Consider the following 23556-nt stretch of genomic DNA (forward strand, 5'->3'; position numbering starts at 1 on the left):
AGGTAAGTAAGGCTCCGGAGGAGACCGCACAGGTGCCCGGGGGGCAGCAGCGAGGCTGGGCAGGGAATGCACCTCGTAATGAGCGCACTGTGAGCGTGACGCAGATCTGATCCTTGTGGATATGATAAAGAAAAGCCAGACCCTGAGACAGCACAGCGGGTCGTCACGGTGTCAGACAGATGTCACCCGGGAAGTGGCAAGGAAGCGTCGTCACCGTGTCGGTTCCGGCTCGCGCTATCTTGACAGCATTGTGAACTTGCGTCACATACGATGGCGAGGTCGATGGTCCACAACAGCATGTCTATCCTCTTATAATAATTAAGTCAAGTAAAAATACATCTGCACTGTAAGAACAATAAAGGCACACTGAAGTTACTTGAGGACAAAGGCGAATAATGTAGAAAAGAAGAACAAAAATGTGTTGTATGAGCCAGGGATTTAGCTCAGTGGTTCTGGTGCCTGCCTCGCAAGCGCCAGATCTTGAGTTTGATCCCCAGTACCAAAAAAAAAAAAAAAAAAAGAATGGTGCAACAGGATGTTACTGGTTTTAGAAGGAGTGTAAAAAAAAAAAAAAAAAAAAAAGAAAGTGTTGCAAACGCGTTCGCAGAATTAGACCTAAAAGAAGCACTGGGCCATGTCTCCCCGCGGATTTTCTGCATCTCCGCCACACCTCCCTGAAGTTCCGGGCACGCTTTTCTGTGACAACCGCAGCCACGTCCATGCGGGGAGCCTCCCCCAGTCGGGCATCCCTTCCGGTCGCATCTTTGCATTCTGCAGACCGCACAGTCCTAGGGGGCAAGTTGCTTCATTGTGCTTTGCTTTTTAGTCATTCCTGGCTTTACAGATGGCTTCTAGGAATCGAGAGTCTTGCCCGAGGTCACACTGTGCTGACAGTCGGTCCCGGCCCCCTCTGTGTGTCACCGACCCCCAATCCCCTGCTGCCTGTGCCTGTCTGCTCTTAGCTCCTGTCTTGCCTTTCAGCAGCTGCTCTGTGCTGTCCGGTATGGAAACCACGGTGAAACTAAAGTCAAATCCTGAGAAATGTCAGCTTGGTTGCCCAGGCCACCAGCCCCAGCTCTGGCACGCAGCAGTCGCGTGACACCAGTGGCCGTGTGTCCTTGGCACAGGTGACAGGCTGTTTCCGTCATGGCAGAGGACTCTGCCGCACAGGCCTGGGTCCTGGGTCTGCAAACCACCTTTCCTTTCAGGAAACTCCGGGGCCCGAGGGCAGAGCTTCAGACTGCAGAGAGGCTGTGGTCTCCCTGCGCTGTGGTCACACCTGAGGGTGACAGCTGCCACGGTGACACAAGCCTGCAGACATCACCTCTCCGTCTCTCTGCAGATTCCCCAGTTACTCTGCTTCTCCTGCCCTCCTAGCAGGTTTCTGACTGCCATAGACCCTTGCACCGGCCTAACATAGGAGCAACTTGGGCTAACACAGAATTTTAGTTCTAACTTACGATCAAAGTCTTCAGTTACGATCCGAATGCTGGCCGCTTCTGCTTCCAGATGGAATCAGTTACAGATTTAACCCTTGAAGAGCTCTGGAAGGGACAAGACAACATTCTCTCCTGTGTGGGGCTCACTGAGAAGTCCTGGGCCGGTGTCTCTCTAAGGACCCTGAGATCTGCCTGGAAGACAGTGTGGCCTAAAATTATACAGGAGAAAGACTCTGAAGACAACTGACCAGCTTGAGTTACAACCAGTCTTCGTGAATGAATTGAGTTCCTAAGTCAAGGGTCCACTGTATTCTTTTTACTGAATCCCCTCTCTGAAACACTGTGGGTATTTCTGACTCAACTGTGGCTCCAAGTTCTTAGCCTGTAAGCCGTGGACAGCCACAAGAAGTGAAGAACAGTGGTGCTTTACTGGACCCCAGCAGAGCGATATGCAAGGCAGCCTGGATCCAGTCCAGCCCCATGCATGTTAGGAAAGTGCTGAACCACCGAGCTACACCTGCCCTGAAGCTGGAGTCATTATTGACGGCATAGCTGCCCAGGCAGCCACAGTACTTTGGGAAGAAAAGATATGCCTCTGTTTTCTTCCATAGCAAACATCTATGGCTTACATAATTTTATTTATTTTGTTTTTGGTTTTATTTTTGTGGCACTGGGGATTAAACTCAGGACCTTGTGCTTGCAAGGCAGGTGGCAGAACCACTGAGCTAAATCCCTGGCCCAGCTTACATAATTTTTTAAAAATTTTAAATGTCATAGGTCTTCTCTTAAATTTTATTCTTATCTTATTTATTTGGGACAAGTTCTCATCATGTTGTTCAGGCTGGCCTTGAACTCAGTATGTAGCTCCAGCTGGCCTCAAAAGCACAGAGATCCTCTTGTTTCAGCCTCCATGGGTGCTGGCATGTGCACCACCATGCCTGGTTCTCATGATAAATTTTTATCTGCCAGAAATTAAATCTGATTTCTTAGGAATGCTAAAAAGTTAATTAGGCTAATTCCATGATTAATCAACTGCTCTCAGCCCCAACAAGAATGATAAGCTACATGCATCATACTTAACACATTCATGGCAATGCCACTCAGCAATGGTTAATGGCGGCAAAGGCTGGGAAGGCCTCAGAATGGGATCTTTCCTGTGTTTGCTGAAGAGAACCTTCCCACAAAGGGAAAATGCGTGGCCACAACAGCCTCCTTGCTGCCCTGCTCTCACCACCACTGACGGTGGAAGGACAAAGCCAAGGATTCTGAAACCACGGGGGAAGGAGCTCCCCGGATAACCAGCAAAACAGCAGAACATCTGTAAAAATATTTTTAAAGTTCACTTGTACTCTTTAAAAATTGCTTAAAGGGCATAGGACAACGGGAAAATAAAGAAAACCTGCCAGATTTCTTAGCATGTGAGCTGCAGACAGCTGCATGGAGCCCCCCGGGTTCCCAAAGCTCTGCCCAGATTGGTGCCGCCACACTGGGCACCGCCACGCTGGGCACTGCGCACCCCCAGGGCCACTGTGAGGGCAGCTGCAGTGCCCTGGAGAAGCAGAAGCCCCTGTGGCCTGCAAGATGGGCCCACGTGAAGGGCACACAGGCAGCCCACGCCCTGTGGCTGCTCAGGACACACGGCTGCTGGAGCAGCGCTGCCTAGGGGGACCTAAGGCACCACACTCAATGTGGGGGGACAGAGTCATCTGTGGGGCCACCCTCTGGCCATGCGGCCTGACCACCCACCCACAGTCCACCCAAACTCCTCACGACCCCACCACCACCACCGTGGACCCTCCTGCGGGCTCTCCATGTCCAGCCTGGGAGCTGGGCAGGACTGGACAGTCACGGCCCAGAGCCAGCCAAGCGCCCTGACCAGCTGGGCTGCAGATGGGCCCAGCCGACAGGCTCTGCGCCTGCTGAAGTCTGCCACACTCTGCCTGTCCAGCTGTCCCGGGCTCTGGCATGCTCTGCATTGGCAAAGTTTTAAATAATATGAAAGCTGCAATGCCAAAAAACAATGTCAAATGCAAAAATTGCATACACAGTGTGATTTCAGTTATATGTACACGTGTGTGCAGATGCACACATCAAAGGAAATGTGGAGGGCCGGGGATTTAGCTCAGTGGTTCTGCTGCCTGCCTCGCAAGTGCAGGGACCCGAGTTTGATGTCCGATACAAAAAAAAAAAAAAAAATGGAAATGTGGAAGCGAGATACCAGTGTTTACAGTGATTTCTCTGTTGAGATCTCCTCTCTCTCTCTCTCTCTCTCTTACTGGAGATTTAACCAAGGCCTTGGCATTGAGCCACAACCTGACCTTGTGTGGCTCTCTCTCCCTCCCTCCTTTCTTTCTTTCTTTCTTCTGAGACAGGCTCTCTCTGAGTCCCTAAATTACCCAGGCTGGGCTCATTCAATCCTCCTACCTGGGCCTCCCGAGTGCTGGGATTGCCAGTGTGCCCAGGCCCAAGGACCTTCTGAATGAGAACCGCTGGACTCAGCAGCCTGTTTCAAGCAGCTTTCGGGTGATTTTGATGCACGGATGCCTGGGAAACACTGATGTAAAGGTGACGGGGATTGTGCGTCCCCATGAGTCCCAGGATAGGGCCGTTGATGGGCCCAACGTCCTCAGTCCTGTGGAAGGCTGGATCGTGTTGCAGTGCAGCTGCTGAACCGAGGGAGGTGAGGGAGGTGGGCATATGTACTTGCTGTGGGTTACATCTAGAGGTCCCCAAAGCCTCATGCAGTCAGAGGTGGAGCCTCAGGGGCTGGACTGCGGGTGTGTGATGCTGGCTTAGTCCACTGCTGAGTTTGTAGCTGGGTGTGATGCTGGGAGGGGAAGCCCAGTGGGAGGAGGTGGGTCATGGTAAGCGTGGCCAGAGGGCTTATGTCCCTCCTCCTCCTCCTCCCTGATGGCTGCCCTGCCTCCTGCCTGCCATACCTTGGGCTGTTTGTCCTCTGCGGTGCCACCCGCCTTGAAGCCAGCAAGCTAGGGACTGAAACCTCTGCTGAGGTTATGACCCAAAATAAACCTCTGCTCCTTTAACTTGTGGAAGTCAGGTATTATGTCCCAGTGACAGGAAAACAATTCACACAATACTGTATTTTTAAATCCCCGGGGCACTTAGTAGAAGCCCGGACTGACTGAAACCTGACGCGCTGAACAGAGGGTTCCCAGGGTTGGAAGAAGCCTGGTTTTCCTTTTTCCTGCTCAACCTGCCTGCCTGCTTCACTTCCTCACACTGGCTGCTCTTCAGTGACTGTCCCTCTCCCCGTGTGCAGAAGTGGCCAATCCCACCGGTGTGGAGAGGCCACACCCACTGGATCCGGAGCCCTCGGTTTCTCCTTGGAGCCGAAGTCTGCTCCAGTGCGCTCCGCTCGGTTGTCATGGTGCTTCGGTCTCCCCCACTGCACAGAGGACCCGGAGCCGGGCAGTGTTCACACCGCCTTGCACACCTGGTTCATAGCACAGGTCCCCTCGGACAGCGAGAGCTCAGTGCGTTGGAATGAAAAGATGCTACAGCCCCGGAGCTAACTCAACGCGTCCCTCGGCCGAGGGCTTTGCCCGGTGAGTTTCAATATGAAAATGCACACCAGTAACTCTACCTGCAGAATTCACCAGGTAAACAGCACATGCACTTAAAAGGCCATGCGCAGCGCCATTTGTCATCCTGCTGCCCTGAACCTCATCAATTTTTCAGGAACTCCGGCAGATGGCACCGATAAATACTGTCGTGGGTTTGGAAGCTGGCTGGTATTTCAGCATGAACGTAAAAAGTCAAAACGAATAAACCTTCCTTCATTCCATTAATAACCGGCATTTGTTTGGCATTTTCCCACTTACAAAGTGCTTTTAAATCCTCGCCTCAGTTCCGTGGCAATTCTGTCAACATATTGAGGGTTTGGTTACACATTTCAGATTTCTGTGCTTGTGCGGTTTGGTCGCAGTGCGGATGCTTTCTGCTGGTAACGACCCTGGTGCTAGGTTATGCTCGAAGACGCAAGTTCTCTGGACCCTTTGGACGTGATCCTGCTTGTGGGAACGAACCGAGCTCTGGGGACTGTTTCTCCCCCACGTTGAGGTCAGTGACGCCCGCTCTCCCCGTGCAGCACGCTGCAGGTGCAAAGCTTTGTTGTGCGACCCTGTGGTGGGGCTGGAAGAAACCCGAGGTGGCTGCAGGGAGTCTCTCCCTTCTCTCGGGGAGACACTGGCGCTGTCCGAAGAGCAGTGTACCAGCTTCCCTCGGAAAGGTCGCAGCTCCTTCCTAAAGGCCCCAGGCCGGACACCCCCTTTCCCTCCCTCCCAGGTGAATGGAGTCTCAGGTCAGGAAAAGCGTATTCGGCCATTGCCCATTCTCTGGGGACCAAAAATCCATGGCTGTGGAGGAGCTGGGGGCTGTCAGTTCTGAAACTGAAGCACCACGGATGTGTTTTGAAGTTTGTTGAACAAATCTTTTTGTTTTGTTTTGTTTTGTTTTTATCAGGGTCTCACTATGAAGTTCAGGCTGGCCTTGAACTATGGAGCCCAGGTTGGGCTCAAACTTCCGGAGATCCTCCTGCATCTGCCTCCTGAGCGCTGGGATTACAGGCGTGCGTGGCAGGCCTGGCTTGAACAAACTCAGTAGGGCTCAGGTCCTGGAGAGGCCTCAGGTCGCTGACTGGATCAGACAGCAACGGAACCGCATGTAGTATCTGGGTGAGCTGCGGCCGACATCTGAAATGTCCCCCGAAAGTCTCACGGTGTGCGGTGCTGTTGATGTCGCACTTCCTGGACCCTCAGAGAGGGGGCGATCTGATGGACCCAAGACAGACATGAGTCCAGCACACCAGACTCCTTGTCCGGGTGCCCTACTGCAACGAACTCCCTGGAGCTCTGCAGTTGTGGCCAGTGCTGTCATTGGATGGCTGAGGATCACTGACTCTGGTTGGAAGTGTCTCGTTTGCAAGGGGCCTCCGACAGGATGGGTTTCTGATGACTCTGAGGCCATTTCACTGGACTGCGTAAGGACTCCCAGAGCTCTAAGCAGAGACTGCTGGTGAGACCGCAAACCCTACACCAGGCAGGACGGGACCAAGTGACTACCTGGGACATCCTCGGCGGCTCCCGTGCTGGTCAGCTGGCGCCACACCACTGGAGAGGTGCACTTGAATGAACAGGCTGGCTGCCGTCAACGTGTGGGCTGCTCAGGGCACAGCGGTGCGCGCCTGTGTGGAGGGAACAAAAGTGCTAACAGAAAGGAAGGTGTGAGAAGACTCAGAGCCCAGATGGCCAGCAGGTCTGTCCTGAGTCTGTAGTGTCTTCACCAAGAATTCTGTGTCCCACCACTCGTCGTGAAGCGGACAAGAGGGCCCAAGGGATGGAAAGGTGGGTCATCCCAAGTCCTCCGTGCCACCTGCTGCAGTAAAGCTTTAGGGCTTGACCTCAAATGTCCCCCAAAGAAGCATGGGTTCAGACGGGGCACTTTGGCAGGTCAAATGGATCACGAGGGGCAAACCTCTCCCATACGTCCGCCCGCTGACGAGGCACAGCCGGCCGGGAGGCTCGGAGGTGGGGCCCAGCCCCTGGAGGGTCCCTGCAGGAACCTTTCGGGAATGTTGCTCCCTCGGGCCCTCTTCCCAGCCGCCATGAGTCCAGCAGCTTCCTCACCTCCCCCACGGCCATGTCTGGGCCTTGGAGCCACCACGGACTGACACCCCCGGGGCAGGGAGCCCGAAGAAATGCTTCCTCCTTCAGCTGTGTGTGGCAGGCACTTTGTCCTGACACAGGCCACCAAGCTCAGGTCCACACGTCTGCTGCAGACTAAGATGACTCTGCAGGGAAAGCTCGGAGATCTGCAGCTCCTCCCAGCCCCACAACACCTTCGCCCCTTTCAGTTTCCGGATGCAACTCCTGTCACATGACAGGGCCGCCACTGCGGCTGCGCTTCTGGACACTCGCCTGTGCTGCGCAAACCCCACCGCTGTGTCCAAGGACTGGAGCCGGGCAGGAGCAGGGACGAGTGCCTGGCCACAGATGTTCTTCTGTCACCTGCACATGTGCATGAGGTGCCTTCCAGGAAGCGGGCGGAGACAGACGGAGTTGGCACTGGAAGTTCCAAACAGAGGCAAGAATGTCAGAACTGGAACACAATGTTCTAAATACTACAGGCTGACAGTTCTGGCCAACAAAGGGAGAAAAAAGTGGGTGTTGATTCCTTGGCCTTGTAAGATTGAGATCTTACAAAATAGTAGTCAAATTCCTACAGAGAGGGTCAACTGCGATGATTTTGCAAATGAGCACGTTTTTTTGAGTTTTTTAAAAAAATATTTATTCATTTGCAGTACTGGACATTGACCCCAGGACCTTTGCACTGAGCTATAGTCCCAGCCCTTTTTTAAAAATTAGGAATTGATTCCCAGTCTTTTGGCTAAGATCAAGTGAAGTAAAAATTAGGTCTCCCTGAGTCACTAAGTTGCCTAGGGTGGGCTCAAACTCACAGTCTTCCTGTTTCAGTCTCCCAGAGTTCTGGATAACAAGCATGTGCCACCATGCCTACCTCAATTTTATTTTCAATGGACGAGTAGCTGTAGTACTTACAGTCGTTAGTGTAAGTTGCTACCGTGGCCTAAGTCCAGGATAGGCCCGGGGGTGAGGTGGCTTCCTGGGAGCACTGCGTCACCGGGACCTGGTGATCGGCGATCCTCAGAGACGCTTTCTCCCGCAGACCAGGCTTAGCTGTGTCTGACGCCGGCTCCTCACACACAGACCCGGCTGCAAGGCTTTAATTGCTGCGCTGGGGTTAAAAACCAAGAACTGACCACACTGACTTCACGGTTTCCTCTTTCCCCTTCCACGCCTGCCTTGGTACTTTGGTGACTTTTTTTTTTTCTTTTTTGGCTGTGCTAAGGATTTAACCCAGGGCTTCCCCCAAAGTCGGCAGTTGTTCCACCACTGAGCTACACCCTCAGCCCCCTTTATAAATGTTTTTACTTTATTGAGTCAGGGTCCCACTGGGTGGCCCAGGTTGGCCTTGAACTTTCAACCTGTGATCTTGAGGTAGACCGGGTCAGGCATCACTTTCCTCTGCCTTACGTGGTGAATTTTTTTTTCCTTTTTAAAAAAATAAGTACTGGGGATTGAACCCATGTGCAAAGGACTGTAGTATCGATCATGCCCAAAGCAGCAGTGAAGAGGGAGCCCCACAACTGGCTGTTTACAGAAGTGAGTCCGGCCGAAGCCTACGTGCCGAGGTCAGAGGAACTCGCACCTAGATTCCGTTCACAACGACAACCTCCAGACTGAAGGACGGCGTTCTAATTACAACCGCATATTCTCTCCGTTCTGTTCCTGATTCAGGAAGGCTTTGTCTTGTCCTTTCTGAGCTGCATTTACATTAATCTCCATAGAAACCACACATCTCCTTTACCCTAACCGATTGCCAATAAAAGTCAGCGCCTGGGACTGGCCAGCGCCTTTGTCGGTTGCCCCAGCACTGGCCCTCCTGGCCCCGCTCTCTCTCCTACTTCTGTCTCTTAGCGCATTTATTTCTCAGTCCTGCAGCATACACGGGGCAGGGGACTGGAGCCTGAATGCAGGGGTCCCCAGTGCCCAGCGTCTTCACCCTGAGCTACATCCCCAGCCCTGTTGTCAGGAAGCAAAGCCAAACAAAGGTGAAAGTTCTGCACACTCTGATCTTAGGTGCTGGAATCTCCCCCTGGGGGCACTGCCAGCCAGGGTGCGGAGAAGGAGCGGAGTCGGGTGTGGGTGGCGCGCAGAGCCGCTGTGCTCCAGGTGGACTAGGTCAGACCTCGCCCAGCTCCCAGCACGCAGCCCCGACGGACCCCAGCTTCATCCTGGTGTGCTGGGGCTGTGGGTCCGTCACTGGGTGCGGTGCTGCTCCTCGATCCTCTTGCTGATGATTATCACCAGAGATGCCGTTATCTACCCCTGTCATCTCTCCTAATCCTCCAGGTACACACAGAAAGATGTCGCTTCCACAGGAGGGAGGAGCTCTGAGAGGCCGCCCAGCGCTCGCTCGGGGGAACACAGCTGGGAGGCTGGGGCTGATGTCTCCTCCGCTCTCCTCTCCATCCGGGCAGGAGACAGCCCCTGGGCGAGGAAATGAAACTGGAAAGGTAACCTGTTCTCCGCTGTCTCTCCAGGGCAGGCGATCCCAGCCCGAGAAGGGCCGGGAGGACGGGCCGGGATGCGTCCTTTCCTTTCCAGGGGCTTCCTGGAGAACGGCCACCAAGGCACCTAATCCTGCAACGCACTCTCGCACCAAATGCAGGGGCTGGAGGGGGAACCGGCAATCCCCTGTCAGACCGGAGCAGCTCTGCGTCCCCAAGAATGAAATGTGGGTTCTTTCTGGTGCTGGCTTCTCTGTCTCCCACAGGAGATGAGTTTCGGGGGCAACTGCAAGTCTGGGTGACATGTCCCCTCTGAACGGGCAGCTCCGCCCTGAGGGACCCCAGCTGCAGCTGGCACCAGGCGGGCAGGAAGAGCTCAGGTCTGCAGGCAGAGTGCGCCCTCCTGCACCTGGGCGCCGGCTCGCTGGGTGCGTGGAGTGGACGCACTTCCAGTCGTGTGCGTGGGGTCAGGGGCTTCTCCTTACAGCTCCGCAAGACTTTCTGCTGGATTCACAGGGGTCTCTCGTGGAAAGGGCCTTTGAACAAAGTCTAAACTGCTCTACATACAAATGAAATGTTCCCAATCTGAGCGTGGCACATGCCTGTCATCCCATCACTCAGGAGGCTGAGGCAGGAGGATTGCTGTGAGTTCAAGGCCAGCCTGGGGCACACAGTAATTTCAAGGCCAGCCTAAACTGCAAATTGAGATGTTGTCTCAAAACAAATTTTTTTAAGTTCCAGAAAGATACCATATCTATTTGAACTGAAGCCCTTTAGTGACACGGACTTTGCAGTAGAAAGTGCTGTATTAAAAGGATAGAAGAATCACTTCCTGTCTTCAACACATGTGAAAAAAAGCCAGAGAATGTTCAGCGACAGTGACTTCTGGCCACCTCACCCTCCTCCCACAGGAGCGATGGTGCTGACTTCCCACACTGCGGTCCAGAGCTCCGCTGTCAGGAGGAGCCAGCACAGCCGCAGCTGAGGGCACCAAGATTCAAACCCGCCACCCTGGCTGCCGGGAGGACCAGCCCTCAAGCCCGCAGGAGCGAGCTTGGCATCCTGCGTGTGGGCTCCCCTGAGTAACACCACCGGCACCCAGAAGTCACAGGCTTTTATTTTAAAAACGTGGAGAACAGGAAGTTCCCTGTAAGCCCTTTCACAAGGAATCAGATGGAGAAGCCAGGAAATCCAGTTGTGTGTGCTGCGGGGCTCGTCCTGTGGTCTGGATGCCCCTACCTGTGGTGTGACACGCAGCTGCCCAGAGAGAACAGCTGTGAAGAGCAGCCCAACGCACGCTGCCTGTCCTGCGCGCTGCCTTTGGGGACATGGCATTGACCGCCACACCCAGCAGCTGCCACGGCGGGCCATCTGTTTACTGAGGAGAAACCACAGAGCAGAGGTCCAGCCTATGTTACAGGCCGCTGCCTGCATCTGCTACACGCAGCTGACCCTACCTGCCTCCATCCCAGGCGCATTAACAGTCCTTCAGGACTCGTGCTACATTGTGTGGAGGAAAATGTCCAGCAAATGTGGTTTTTTTAAATGTTAGAAAATGATTCTTATCACAACACCACCTCACGTGTCAGCACCTGGTGGGCGACGGCTCCACATGCAATCCCTCAGCCAGGCGCTGGCTCTCCCGCCGGATTCCTCTGCAGACATCTAGATGACGCCATGCCAGGGCTGTGGGCAGGGGCCAGGGAAGCCTGTGGTGCCCACATCCCTGTGACCTCCCTCCCACGAGGTCCTCCTGGCTGTCTCTGATCACAGCTGCAAAGGACCCCTGAGGACAGGCCCTGGGAGGAGCCGTGGGGAGCAGAAAGTTCCGGCTGGGCCCTGGGTGCCCCAGCTGGGACGCGTTGGCCCAAGGATGGAGACCAGGAGACGAGGGCGTGACGTGGCACACAGACACCCCGAGACCCTCCGGGCAGCGCTGGCGGAGCTGGAGCCCGGGGTGTGGGCTCTGCCGGCTCTGAGCTAAGGAGAGGAGACCACAGGACTTGCCCGGGCCTCGGTGTGCATGAACATCTGGGTTAGAGCTGGGTAGGCCAGCTTTTCAGTGAGACCTGCAAGATGGGCAATGGCAGGATTGATAGGAAGGAGGGAGGGAGGGAGGGAAGGACGGAGGACAGGAGGGAGAAAAGGGAAGGGAGGGGAGGAAGTGCCTGCCCAGAGCACCTGGCGCAGCGCGTGGCCCTCCTGGCAGGGAGATGCACCCCGCCCCTTCTCTCTCATAAAGTGCCCTGGGCTGCGGCTCACCCTGTCCGCCCCAACCTTGGACAGGGCTGCAAAGGGCGATCCACGGTGCCCTGGCCATCACGGCACGGTGGGGCCGTCCAGCCCATTCACCATCCTAGGGCGGCGGGGGCCGAGGTCAGGCCAGCACTCAGGAGCCCAGAGGTGTCCGTGCCCTGCAAGCGGCAGCCACTTCAAGGTTCCTCCGTGGCATCCAGGACTGAAAAGAGACCCCAGAGTCCTGCTCCTACCCAGGACTCTGCTAGTTGATGCAGCTCTTTGTGATTCTGTTACTTCTGTCCATCCTCCGGAGGCCGTCCGGCGCACTGATGGTGACTTCGTTGGCGGACATCCGCTTTGCATCTCTTGCTGCCTGTGGGAAAGTTGAGATGGCGAATTGAGTTACTGGGAAACAACCGAAAGTCCTCACGCCCTCATTTACGTCCTGAGCTTGCTCTAAACAGGCAGGCGGAACGACGGCCCACAGGAGCAGTGCCCACAAGCTCCTCGTCTGAGGTTTTCTAAAATTAAATTTCTTTTTAACAGGTACATGAAAACACAGACACTGCGAGAGCTTGTATGAATGTCACTGCCCGGGCGCAGCTATTCCCGAGGGCTCCTGCACTGCACCTCTGATACCCACCTGGCACAGAGTCTGGCGTCAGGCCCGTGCCCTGTCGGGGAATGAACCACTAATGTCCACCAAAGGGCCGTGCCGAGTGTCCACTGCTGCCATTGGCACAGAGGCTAAGGGTTGGGGTCCAACTGGCTCAAACTCTGGCTGCGGAATCTCACTTCAGGGGGGTTTCTCCAACCTCGCTACGCCCCACTTTCTTCGTCTGTAAAATGGGGAGGAGTAGCTACCTCGTGAGGTGATGGCAGGGATTTAGAAGGGTGTGCTTGGCATATTGCCTGTTGCTAAATAAAAATGAGATGAAAAGCTTAACAAGCGTGACTATCCACGTCGAGATGAAGGTGCACCGATAATAACCCTAGAAATAATTGTAAACACTGAAGCAATGACTAAATTGTAGTCTCTGCAGCGCTACTGCCTACCCACCCCAGCCCCCGAGAGAAACCAACTGCACTGCGGTGGGTGCAGTATCCTCTCCTCTCGGCGACTGTGGGCTCCGAGTGTGTGGGTGTCGTCCCGTGTGGACAGGCGTCTACTTTTCCTAGGACCCGGTCCCTGAACACAGCCAGCCTTGCCACCCGCCATGTGTTGGGGACGCAGGACACAGATCTACAGCACCTCCGGTTCCAGACCCAGAGGCGGTACCACAGCTCACTGCCTGCCGACCAACAGGACCCCGACCCCCATCAGGTCCTGGGCTCTGCTTCCAGGGAGCCTGACCTGAGGCGCTGTGTCCGTGAGGGGCCTTCGAGGACAGCCGGACGCCTCCTCTCCCTGTCTGTGTGGCGGGCACTGTTTCTCTCCCAGTGCGCCCAGCTCCCGGCACTGGCCTGAGACCCAGCAGCCACTCTTGCACTCTGAGGGGCACAGAGAAGGCAGGGACGGTGCACGCACACGCACGCACGCACACGCACGCCTCGAGCAGGAAAGGAAGGGAGGAAAGAGGCCGAGTGCGAGGAAAGACGCAGCCGCGTGGAGGCGGCTCTGCTGCCTTCCGTCAGGGTGTGGTCACTGCGCAGCCTGGAGGCCTGGCCAGCAGGCAGACAGAGGCCACATTTGAAGAGAGCCAGAAGGACAGCAGATGTCAACCTCAAATTGGTGGAAGGTGAGAGATTTCTGGGTTGGAAATGTAAACTTCCTGAACTGCAAGAGGCTTTTCTTCAGAAACGGTGGTTGGCAAGATTTCACCAGAGACTGTTAAAAGTTACACAGAAAACTATGCTCTATTTCAGTCGATTTTTGAGCTTAATAAGTGAGGCGAGAAGCTTGGCGGGGTGATGCATGCCTGCAATCCCAGCACTCCGGGGGGCAGAGAGAGGAGGACAGAAGCGCCAGGCCAGCTCGGGCAACTCGGCGACTTGATGAGACCCTGTCTCAAAGCTTAAAAATAAAAGAGGGCTGGAGATGTAACTCACTGCACAGGCCCTGGGTTCAGCGCTCGGTACGTAAAGCACACATACACACTCATGCATGCACACACACATGCTATACAAAAATTCAGTAGCTGGATGACCTTTCATCTCTAAGCCCGAGCTGAGCTGAGTCAAAGACTTCACCCAGCCACCCGAGAGAGCACACACTTGCCTGGGGTCCCAAAGGCAGTGGCACGGGCTACACACCTGCTCAGTGTGCCAGGCAGAGCACAGTTCTGTGCCACACACCTGGCTGGAGTGCAGCATGTCTGCTGAGCCTCAGCCTCTCGCCGAAAAGTAAGGAAATAATATCTAATGCTTAGATTTTTTGAGAATTAAACGCGTCACTTAGCATTAGTAAGATGATAGGCTTCTGGTTTGCCCAGGATGGACCAGTTTTAAGAACTAAGAATCTTCCCAAGCATGGTGGTGAATGACTGTAATCCCAGTATTGGGGAGGCTGAGGCAGGAGAATCACCTCGGGACAGCCTGGGCTTCACAGTGCGTTCGAGGCCAGCCTGAACTACATGGAAAGACCCTGTTCCCCCAAAAAAAAGTAAAAACTAAAAATCTCACATTCTAGAAACCTCATCAAGCTCTGACAGAGCAGGGGACACTGACACCTCAATTCTAGCTATTGTCACTCATTTCACCAGCAGAGGCCGGGCTGCAGGGCAGGAATACTGCGCTGGCCAAGCATGCACAGGGCCCAGGGTTCGATCCCTCGTGCTGCAAAAGATAAAAGAAAAAGAAAATCCCTGTGAGTCAGACACACCGACCTGGTATCAAAGTACTTATTCTGAAACAACACCGACCTGGCCTCTCAACAGCAACGGCAGCAGCAATTCTGAAGCTGCACTGCGGTGGACGGCAGGCCGGAGCCTGGTGTCCCTTCAGCGTTCATGGGGCCCCCAGCCACAGGCAGGTCCACACCCCAGGACCCCGCAGGAGACCTGGCCAGTGCAGCACCAGCTGAGTGGCGCCTTCCCTTGGAAGTGGTCAGAGCAGAGGCTCCGGCACTGTTCCAGAGTCACCACGGTGTCCTCGTCACACACAGCGCCGGCAGGAGCCGGGACGGAAGAAGAAGCACAGCACCACGGATTTTCTCTAGAGGTCCCAAGAAGCCCGCGCTGAGGAGAGACAACTGCACGCCACGCCCGTGCCCGGTACCCGCCCTCCGACACGCAGGGGAAGAGCGCATCCTCGGCAGCAGGACCCGTACAGAACTCCACGGTCCTCATTGGAGCCTGCATCGAAGTCGCTCAGCCTGACTCAGCTTCCCCCAGGTGGCCGTCAAGGCGGCCTCAGCTTTGTGGGACCGGACGCCCAGTCTGTTCCTAACAGGGGATTCGGCAAAGCATTCACAGTTCTTGGCAGACAGCACCGATAAGCAAGGCTCCCTGAGACGACCACTTACCAGGCACCACCCTTTGCTACTTCTGTAGTATTTTTCACCACGAAAGCAACACAAACTGAACATGGAGAGGACAGAGACCCGTCTAATTTTGTTCGCTACAGTACCCTCAGTTCACGGCGCAGTGCCTGCCACGAACTAGACCCTGACAGAGACTGGAAGGACCCAGAAGCGGATCCTCACCAGGAGAGAGTGAGTCTGCAGGCCTGCCTCGCACCTGGGACTCTCCTCCCGGACTCGGATCGCGTCCAGAACTGATGTCCTTCACACCATCAGAGCGATGCCAGGAATTTCAGGGTCGCCTCTGCGGCCAGGAGCCGCCATCCCCGAGGTGAAGGCAGTCCACCCAGGGCCAAGCCAAGGACGGCGGCCTGGGTCCCACACCTGCCCCCTGCAGCTCCAGAGCTAACGGAGGAAGGACCGGGGCTGGGGGCGGACAGGCTGGGGTCTCAGCCACATGCGTGGACCCAGCTTTCCCAGGGTAAAGATGACATCACGGCAGGTGTGTGGACCATGGGGGCCCTGACAGGGTCCGTTTTGGCCTCTCCTGCTCCGGAGAAGATGAAGGACCAGGGCCATGTGCACACCTCAGGGTGTGTGACTGCCTCTCATCGTGGTCCCCAGGAAAGGGAGCAGACAGTAAGAGACTCATTTGCTGCTGCTTCCTGTGTGGAATCAGTCAGGGACTTTCCCATCCAGGCCTGGGGCGCGGCTTGCAAGGCAGGGATTAGACCTTGCTTCAGACAAAACTCAAGCCTGGGGCAGCCCCTACGCCCCTCGGCCCCCACCAGTTCTCACTGGTCAGGAGATTTGCTCAGGGGCCTCCCTGCCTGGACCGCAGGTGAGAGACGCCCAGTGAAAGAGCCAGCGCTGGGAAGGCGGTAGCACCTGTGTCCCCAGGCCGCGTGCTGGGGCAGGGGCGGTGGTGGCAGCTGCCCATAACTTTCCTAATCCAGGTGAGGACCGGGGCCCCACAGCCCGCAGGCAGCCACCTGCCCCACGAGGGCACGGCCTAAGGGAGGCCAGGGAGGAACAGTAAGTGTGGGGGACCCTCCCTGAGTGCTTTTGCACCACCCGTGTCCCTGCAGACCTCTCAATGAACAGTGAGCTTCGAAGCTGAGAAAGCAGCCGGGGTGTCGGTGAGACCAAACGTGCAGCATGTGTTTACATTTTCTAAAGGCATCACGGTGAGACACGCGGACTGCCGTGAATCCCCTCACAATACTTCCGCTCGATTCAGACACTTACTCCACCATTGCTGCCCCTCTCTGCAGCAGCTCCGAGTCCTCCTCCTGAACACCTTGAAGGGTCTGATCACAAGCGTGGAGAAGCCCAGTGCTGTCCTCACCACCTCAGTCCCCCCTTCTGGCGCCACCGACTGCCGGCTCTTCCCCGGAGTCGCGGTGAAGCAACCATTTGAATCAATCCAGGACACCAAGGCAGCCAGGACAGCGCAACGAAAGACCTGAGGGAAGAGGACCCCAGAGCTGCTGGAGAAGGTCGCAAGGAGATGGGATGAGGGAGTCTAAAGCCGAGCAAAGGACTCCGAGAGGGGCAAACAGCAATGCATCTCTTACTGTAGTCTTTTGTTAGCAGAAACAGTCACCATATTTTCGATCACCCCACATGGGTGTAGCGCCCTTCCTTTTCCGGATGGGAGCTGCACATGTGCCCAGGGCACCACCCCCTCTCCGGCTTCCCTGACGTCTCTTTTGTTGTCACCTTTCTCTGAGAGCCTTGTTTTTCTTCTCGTCTTTCCAGTCCTCTCAGACCTTCTGTGAAATGCTCTCAGCACTGTTGTCCAGCAGAAATCCCAGCCCGTCCTGTGTCCTGGCTCAGCCAGCGACACCCACTGCTCCTACCCGGGCCACACACGGGAGGGGCAGGAGCAGGAAGCCGAGCCTCGGTCCAGACAGGGCCTGTCCTTTAGCACGGTCTGGACACCATTCCAACAATAATAATGCAACTGGCAGACACACACTTCTGAGCAGGGGCTCCCGGCAGGCCGGCCACACACTCAGAGCTGTGTCTGTGTGGAGCAGGGCTGTGCGTTCATCCCCTCCACCACTGGATTCCAAGGAGGTGGCTTCTGCGCTGGGTGGATGACAGTTCCAGGGTTGGCAGGGGAAGCTGGGGCAGCCCGAGTCCCCAGCAGCCGATGAACAGAGCCACGCAGGCTTCCTCCGTGCAAGCTGTGGCAGGCAGGGAGCTGGGCGGAGGACACGGGACCCACGGTGTGTGGGACGCTGGGGTCAGGAAGGTCCCGGGCGACTGCAGACACCCAAGTGCACAGGGAGAGGCCCCTGTGCTCTGCCAGAATGCCCCAGGGAGAAGGCAGAGGGAGCTGGAAACCAGAGTGCAGACCTGGTATTGTTGCTCAGGGTCACAGGCAACGCTGCCCCCTGGGGACCCGGCTCCCGGCAGAGCCCACACCAGCCCAAGCTCCTTTCCGCAGTCTGCCGTTGCCCTGATTAAACCTGGCAGCTAGTTCGATCCAAAGGCCACGTCACACTTCCCACTCCAGGGTCCTTGGCAGCAGGGGACTGAGGAACGGCCTCAGGGGCCGGCGGGACCAGCCAAGCAAAGCCCCAGCCCAGCAGGGACAGCCTCGCCTGCAGTCTGAGCAGGGAACTGTGGGGGGAGTGGGGACAGGGCCAGGTGCTCCCAGAGGGCCCTTTAAAATAAAACATGCCCTAAACGCCTGGCCAGGCAGCTGCTGGCGCTCAAGGGGAAGCCATGAGTGTGAACGGCTGCCCTGGGTTCTGAGGGTCAGGATCCTGAACACACAATCCGTCAGAAGCACACAGAGTGACCCGACCTGCCCCTCAGGCTCACAGTGCAGCACTGCAGGGCCACCAGTCACCCCTCCTGGGCTGGGTGCTGGGAGCCCTGGTCACCCCTGCCCCGCCGGCCCCTGGAAAAATCCAACCTCCAAGCCTGAAGTCTGGTTTCTTCCACTGCACGCATGTTGTTTCAGAACCACTATAACTGTTCAGAATCAAGAAGTGAGGGGCTGGGGATTTAGCTGGGGCTGGGGATTTAGCTCAGTGGTTCCAGCATCTGCCTCGCAAGCACAAGGATCAGAGTTTGATCCCCAGTACCAAAAAAAAAAGAGGGAGATTTTACCAAGATCCCAGTAATGAATGTAACTGTACTATATACCTAGAATGTACCAATAAACACACACACACACACACACACACACACGCACACACACACACAAGAAGTGAGGCCCGCCATCCTGGGCTGGGGACTGGTCAGTCACCTGGGGTGTGGGACAGCACCAGAGGGAAGGAGGGCTGGCGAGGACACAGGGAGCTGAGGCCCAGGAAAAGAGGCCATCGGGGAGAGATGCTGCACCAGGGCAGCGGGAGGCAGCAGGGCTTGAAGGGAGGGGATGCAGAGGAAATGCTAGAATGTGGTCCTTTCATATCACAAAACACAGGACAGCTAAAATGAGGACATCGCTGCAACTCCCAACAGCAGGGATGATTTCACGAGGGTCACAGTGAGCAAAAGAAGCCAGAAGCAACGCCACACACTGCATGGTTCCATCTTTGAGGATCGCAAACATGATACAACCCGAGGCCAGAAGAGAGGTGACTGTCGGGGCTGGTGAATGGGAAGAGGCAGGGGAGACCTGGGGCGATGACGCTCCTTCCGGACCCGGATGAATCACGTCCTGTGTGTTTCTCTGCGTGAGCTCCACGTGGCCGACTCCACGACTGCTCCTACTTTTCTGTTCTCCCTCCCACTTTGCTGGTGTCAGGCTTGTCTCTTTGACTTGCATTGGCCACTCAGCTGCCAGTGGACAGACGATGGGCAGAAACAGTTTCAGACAGCTGGCTTTGCCCTCTTGAGCACCACCACCACACCAGTAGTTACGAGAACATACTTAGGAGAGCTGCTGCCTTCTTAGCCTTATTTCCAGAATAACACACTGTACTTGGAACAGACTGAGCTGGACCTGGGTGCTAGAGTCAGGTGTGTCCCCTTGAAGCAGCAACTGACCATGAGGAAAAGAGGAAAGGTCGGTATTTAGGCTGCAGAACATTGGCGTGCTTGTTATGCAGCACCACAGTGGGACAGCTGACCAGTACATTAGCAGAGTGCTTTCAGTACCGAGCTCCTCCTTTCAAATCACTACCTTTCTTCATTGAAAAATTATGACACCAGAACCTATATGGCCATATCATTACCCTGTTCACATAACCCAATCAAACAAACCTCATACTTCAATTTCCTTGTCCCTAAAATGGGGACGATGCAGACTTTGCTGTGCTCTTACAGGGGTGACAGCCAACAGACCCAAAGTATCTGGTAGACTACAAAGCACAACTTTCCCGTGGATGGGGAAGGAGGGGGGGAGGTGCACTCGGGCCGTGCTGTCCACCAGGCAAACCTCGTCCCACTGTGGCCAGCCTGGCCCCGAGTAGGGTCCTGGGTGTAGGGAAGGGGCCGGGGGACAGCCATCTGGGCCTGCACTAGGACTGTTGCAGGCCTCTGAGGGTCAAGAAGGCCAGCTCACGCCGAGCAAAGAAGGCAATGTGGGGCCCAGGAAGGTGGGTGCCCCCCAAACCTACCCCCGTCGCCTTGCACAGGGCCACGGCTCCCACTGTGTCCCCCCCCCGGGCTGCGGTGCCTCACGGCCCTGCTCACCCGCCTCCTGATGTGTGATTTTATTTCCGTCGTGTGGACTTTCGGCAAGGTGCCTTCCCTAATGAACACCGCTGCTGAATCTTGCTGACCGAGGAGCAGGGCGACAACTCACAAAAGCAAGTGAGGTCCCATCGCTAGACAGCCACCCACACCCCCAGCACACAGGGGTCGCTGGCCAGAGGGACAGGACCTGGACTGCTGATGGGACCCTGCGGCAGGCAGGCTGCACGCAGAGGAGCAGGGGGGAGGAAGCGCGTGCAGGCCCCTCCTCCTCAGCATGAAGAGCATTTGTTCCGATGGCACGGACCGGGCAGCAGGAGGAGCACTGCACAGCGTAGCTCTGGGAGAAAAAGGGTCAGAGAAGGTGCCAGCCTGGCGCGGGATTGCACAGCCTGCCTCCTACCCAACATCTGGGGTGACGATGCCACCCTTGGGGGCCCTGTTCCGCCCACTCCCCACACCGTGGAGCCTGGTCTGAGATGGGCCCTGTAACCAGCACAGTGCCCGCCACCCAGGCAGACCCGTGCCTCCTTCAGAGTGCAGTTACCGCAGGACCGGGTGTGGGAGGGGCAGGGCCAGGCGGGCAGCCACGTTCCCAGGGCTCGCCCTGACCAGCTCTGCACCTCACTGTGCCCCTACCTGTGTGCCCCAAAGGCCATTCTGCTTCTGGGCTGGAGGCCCCGAGCTGAGGCCCTGGATGCCGCCGCTGTTCATCTTCTTCTCCAGGATGGAGATCCCACTGGGGGCGGTGGCTCGAGGCACGCCATTGGGGGACGGACCATCTTCCTGTGCACCTGGGGACAGAGGCAAGGCTGTGACAGGAAGTACAACCCAAGTCCTGCCCAGGGCGTGGAGACAGAAACTAAAAATGGCAGCTGGGAGTCTCAGGGAGGGCGGGTTTTCTCCTTGGCCACAGCACCCGGCTGTCCTTGGTGAAGGTGGTCACAGCGTTGGTCGAAGTCACTGGAAATCACCCCCAAGTGCCCCCTTCAGTGACAGAAAACCAAAGCACCGGGCATGAGCAGTCTGTCTGGGCAGAGCCACCCTCTGTCTCACAGAGGAAATGGCACACCCAGCCTTGCCTGCCCTGGGGTGCAGAACGTGCGGCTGAGGATACTCCTTGTCTGAACTCAGCGAGGCAGGAGTCCATTTTTGACTATTTAACCACTTCCCGAGACTCGAATGACCTAGAACAGAAAGGTGGCCGTTGTCACTTCAATGTGATGAATACTGGTCAACCACACACTATGCATAATGAGATTCATGACCCTTTGCATATCAATTCTGAAAACATTCTATAAATATTGAGTATCCCTTAACACTTTTGGTTTTGGACAAGTAGACCAAAATAATTCAATAGGGAAGAAATCACTTTTCAACAAATGTACTGGTGCAACTGGATGTGTACATGTACAAGTAGAGTAGACCCTACATCCCGTCACATACAAAAATTAAATTTAAAAACGTAGATCTAAATATAAGGAAAAATTATAAAGTACTCTTTAAAAAGCACTGGTACATATTTTCATGACCTTGAATTAAGCAATGATTTCTTAACAATGACCCCCAAAAGCACAAGCAACAGTGACCAAAAAACAGGTCAGCTGAGCGTCATTAAAACTGAAAATTTATGTATTTCAAAGAGCACCGTGAAGGTATGAAAAGCTATAATGGTACATAAGATCCTAAAGGTATAATTGACTATGTGAAATAGGAAGAAAAGGGCTAAAGGTGTAGGGGAAGTGGGAAGGGTAGGGGAAAGGAAATAAGGGAAAAGGAAAAAAAATGGGAAAATAAAAAAATGGAAATAAAGTTTTTGTAAATAGGGAAGGGAGGAGGGGGTGAAGGGAGGGCAGGGATAAGGGGGAAAAATGAGAACCAAGACCTGCCATGTAGAGGTACAAGAGGCCAATGATGAATGTAACTGTACTGTATACCTAGAATGCACCAATAAACTCAATAAGGAAAAAAGACCACTGTGAAGAAAGTAATAAGACAATCCACAGATGGGAGAAATTTTTTGCAAACTATGTGTCTGCTAAGGCGCTCCTGCTCCCCAGAGCTTCTTCTACTCAGTGATTTAAAAAAAAAAAAAAAAAAAGACCCAGGGAAAGCCTGAGCAAGCAACCAACGGACGTTCTCCAGAGAAGACCGGAATGGCGGGCGCCCCAGGCGGGCAGGGCGAGCGCTGCACCCACGCTAGGACGCTGGCCCGGCGAGGACCGCCCGGCTGCAGGAAGGGGCTCCCAGCACCCCCAGAGGACGCACTCAGAAGCAGGCAGTCTCAGCCCTAACCCAGCACACTCGGCCGCCCAGGCGGGTGTCGGAGGGAAGGAGGACCGACCGCTCACGCGCAGACGTTTCGAGGGAATGACAACGTTCTCACACTGACTGGAGATGGCCGCGCAGCCCTGAGAATGTAAAGAAAAGATGAAATTGTATGTTTCACAGAGGCCAATTGCACGGTAGGTAAATCACAGCTGCACAAAGCTACTATTTAAAAACTGGTGAGCAACACATTTTGGAAAGTTTTACTGAGAGAGGAAATGAAAGGAGCCCTTTGCACTTGCACAGCAGTGGGGAGGAGAGCGCTGGGGGCCGGTGTCTCCCTACAGGACACCGCCTGTGCCGCCTGCCTGAGGCAGCTCCTGCTGCAGCAGTCCGCATCTCCTCGTCAGGAAGCAGCTTTGGACCCACACAGGATTTGTGTTCTTAGTCACATCTCATCAAATGTGCTATCAAAACAATGACACACAAGGATGAGGCCACGCCAAGGATCAGTGCGCTGCTGTTTTAGCCCATTTCATAAAACCCTCAACCCTCTCCAATCAAAGGGGAGCTGAGTGATTAAATCCCTGGACCACCAGCCAGCGGTGCTCACTACAGAGCCCAGCAGTGCAGTGGACGGGATGGCGGCTGCGTGTCCTCCGGGGGGCTGAGTCAGGCCTCCTTAGCTCCCTGGGAGCCCGGATTTCCCAGCAGGGTTTACACAGGAAGCACCGGTGTGGCTGGCGAAGATAAAAGAAAGGAAAGGCAAAGCATAGAAAAGAAAAAAGAAAACTTCCCACCTGTGGGCTCCAGCTGGCCCACACAGAAGCAGAGGGACCCGGAAGTGACAACTCAGGCAAGAATGTGAATGCTCCTTTGTTGCCATAGGAACCTTAGCTGGTCTGCAGCCCTCCCACCCTGCCTCTTTTTTTTTCCCTCTTAGAAGAAGAAGAAACCGGGTCAAGCTGTTACAGGTCACTTAGGTTCCCAAGCTCAGGTTCCTCTGCTCACCACTCACCAGATCAACAGAGGCCACATATTTGGGTAAAAAAGAAAAGGATTTATTAAAAAGCTTGCTCCAGGGAGAAGGTGGGAAATCCCTGGCCTTAGTGGAGTTGGGACGTTAATTTTATAAAACTGTGGTATGAACACACCTTGCAGGCATTTGTCTAAATATGCAGCAGGCGGCAGACCCCAGGGGGCCTGAGGAGTCTCACGGTGCCACTGGGATGATTATTGTGAGAGTTATTACGAGCGAGTTTGGGACCATCCAAACGACCTGAAGTTACAAGTCCGTTCTTTCCACATCAGAAAATCGGCCATGCGAAGGCTGAGGTCAGTGTCAAGGGAGGACGGGGACTAAGGCTGTGCGGCCTGGACAGAGA

General features: G+C 55.3%; 1 non-coding gene across 7 annotated transcripts; it reads right to left on the minus strand.

Annotated features, from left to right (window-relative positions):
* Window positions 1-5971: 5971 nt before the first annotated feature.
* LOC104853907 lies at window positions 5972-15443 on the minus strand. 7 transcript variants are annotated; one of them, XR_004515628.1, is made up of 7 exons: window positions 15248-15443; window positions 14646-14937; window positions 14407-14559; window positions 12036-12157; window positions 11139-11960; window positions 8015-8210; window positions 5972-7522 (listed from the first exon to the last, which is right to left on the minus strand). It is a non-coding gene; the product is annotated as a BAALC binder of MAP3K1 and KLF4 (transcript). The 7 variants fall into 7 exon arrangements; XR_004515631.1 differs by lacking the exon at window positions 14646-14937 and having other exon boundaries at window positions 15248-15442; XR_004515630.1 differs by lacking the exons at window positions 14407-14559; window positions 14646-14937 and having other exon boundaries at window positions 15248-15441.
* Between the last annotated feature and the right edge of the window lie 8113 nt (window positions 15444-23556).

Source organism: Fukomys damarensis, unplaced genomic scaffold (genome assembly GCF_012274545.1).
Source record: "Fukomys damarensis isolate Sample0158 unplaced genomic scaffold, DMR_v1.0_HiC HiC_scaffold_5, whole genome shotgun sequence".
In the NCBI taxonomy this organism is placed as follows: Eukaryota; Metazoa; Chordata; class Mammalia; order Rodentia; family Bathyergidae; genus Fukomys; species Fukomys damarensis.